We start from the raw sequence: 2867 nt of genomic DNA on the forward strand, positions 1-2867 counted from the left end.
CCCGACCTCACGATTTTATGTAGAGTTCTTTGTAATATATCAAGAATGGTGCGTACAACAAAGATCTTAATCGAATTTACTGCTGATGACCTCTCAGGCAATGCTTCCACATTCATGCGCGCTGATCAGATCGTAGCTCTCGGAGATAGTGCACTCGTTCCTATCAGAGATGCGAGACGGGGAAGATGCTGTCATGGAATACATTTGGAGAGAAAAATTATATATATCGCGGAATGGCGATAAAGCTGTTAGATCTGGTATTGCTTAGATAGCAAACGTCTTTACAGACTTCGATTTTTTTTAGTTGAGTATGCCCATACTTTTCCTCCTTCGTCTGGGTTGACGCATCGTTTTCTTGAGCGTCTGTCAAGATCGGTGTTTCAAACAGCTGCCTGGGTCTTTTAAGGGGCGGTCATGGATGATTAGAATTTTTCATGATGGCTTTTAGCTCTGCGACGTTGAAATCAGCGTTGTCGCCATATCTACCGCCTGAGCTGGAAATAATTCGGGGATTGAAAAAGAACATGGTTATTGTAGTCGCGTGATAATTTCCTTAAACTCAGAATCCGAAATTAGACGGTTGCTGTACATATCCACTGAGAGACTCTTAAGCTGTTTGATAATTGAAGGATTATCATTGCCTAATTCAAGCTCTCCTTTCAGCTTGTCATATTCAGCTCTTAGAGAGTCTAACGGATCCTCGAGGTGGTCATGGAAGTTATACTGAAGATGTGTAATCGCAAGGATCTCTTTGAACAGTTTTCTATCATCGATACTGAGCTTGTCATATGAAGCTTGATCGATATGATTTTTATACACAAGAGTTCGGATCATTGATTGTAGACTATCACTGATTTGACATTTGGGTCCGCATTTGCGGCGATTAGGCTGAATAATGACAAGGGTTTTGTTATCAAGGTCAGGAATTCGGATATACTTGCTTCCGAGCTGACGTTATACATAAGCTGAATGTGTAGCTAAGCCTTGAATCTCATTGAGGTTGTATGTACGACCGCGTCGTACGACACCTTCGAGTGGAGCAACACCGGCTCCTCTTAACCCACGACCCTGAAGATTCCTCTTAACCGCTGACCCCACTCGATCAACCATGTTATTCACAGTTTGGCGAACCGTGCGCTCGTCTTTGTCGATCACTGAAATTGAATCAACCCTCGGTGTAGTTTTTTAGCATCGGAAGTAAGCTTTTTAGTCTTTGATTTGATAGAAAGCCTTGGTTCGCCTTCATGTGACAACGCGTTGCCGCCTCTTCAACGCCTGAATCTGCGCGATATTTGAGATTTCTCTAACCTCTTTAATGTCTCGCCTTCGCCTCCCAGTCTAATTCCTCCTCGGAACTCTCCCCATACTCTTGGATGCGCTTCCGACTCCATCGTGGAGTTTTTGCAAGTGTCATCGCGATATGAGTACCCTCTGAGGATTGATTCGAGCTGATGTATCTGTCGATTTTGTATTGTCGAGGATCGCTCGATTCAATAGCTGAAGATAAGCTTCGAGATTTTTTTCAATGCTGGATCATCATTCTCATAGACGCATCGCTCTATGTCTTCAAACCCGGTCATCAGGCTATTGAAAGTATCCATCCATCTAATGGTTTTTCATAAGATCGTTGAAAACCTTGCCAGAAACCGCTTTGTTTTCGTGGTTTCTAATGTAAAATGGTTTTGCTGCGGTTAGGCTCACTAAAGTAGTAATTTTGATTAACTGTCACACCACTTTTGGTATCTACTATTGGTTTCAGTTTAAAGGGAATTCGAACTCCTTCAGATGCTATTTTGCTGTAGTGGTCCATGAGAATCTTCCTCGCATCGTTATCAGCATTAGTTAGAGAACTATTCATATCTCCATCAATTACAATCTTAATTCCATGCCGAGCCTCGCCATCGCGTGGCTCAAAGGCTTTTGCAAGTTTGGTGGTGTCTTCATTAGTAAATAGATCGATATCGCCACGATCTTTGACTAAATCAATAAATTCTTAGAATGTAGATCTCCAATCGACGTTTTTAGTAATCGCTGGCTTGACTCTTTCACTATCAATACCAAATACACTAATTGATGAGCCATCAATCCACACGTATCCAGTTCTATCCACCTGAGATATTTTACTCATGCTCTTGAGGATAGGAATGATTTTCTTTTTCAAACCAGCCGACTCAAACACTGCTTTATTCTTGAAAATAGACCAAAGCAATCGATTCCTACTGTCAACTTGATCTAATGAGGTTGAAGTCGATGTGTCAAACTCGAAGCTGTCTTCAAGACGTTGTCTTGAACGGAATGCATCATCACCTTCACTTGAATCGGCGATTTTTCGTTTTATCGTCAGTGAAACGTGATAAAGAGGGTCTTCAAGTCTCATATAACTGCTCTCATCGATTGATTTACTTTCGCCATCATACCAGATGTCCCTAATCTTCTCCTCTGTAGCCACCCAGTCAATCGATTAATAAGTCTTACTCTTTCTACCCGTTTTGGCTGCAATTAATGACCCCTTTTCACCAAGAAAATATCTATTGTCATCCTTATCGGTTAGCAGCACTGCGGCCATTTTTGCCTGCGTAAACCACTAACACATCGTCGTCGGTGAAAAGAATCCTTACGTAGCCACACATGAGATCGCCACAGCCCTACTAGCGTCAAACGGTGATGAACAGGTAACCAACAACGTGTGTATCTTTCGATATCGTCAATGGTTAACGTCATCCTATTTGACAGGGTGCGATGAAGAAGATGATGGCAAAATTTGGTCGAAACAAACGATCGCTTCCGTCGGAGTCGAACCCAAGTAGTAAAAAGACGAAGCGTGCAGGTGAAAACGGCGAAGAGACTGAACCAGCTTCCGCTGGTTA

The sequence above is a fragment of the Phytophthora infestans genome, genomic scaffold (assembly GCF_000142945.1).
Source record: "Phytophthora infestans T30-4 supercont1.34 genomic scaffold, whole genome shotgun sequence".
Lineage (NCBI taxonomy): Eukaryota > Oomycota > Peronosporomycetes > Peronosporales > Peronosporaceae > Phytophthora > Phytophthora infestans.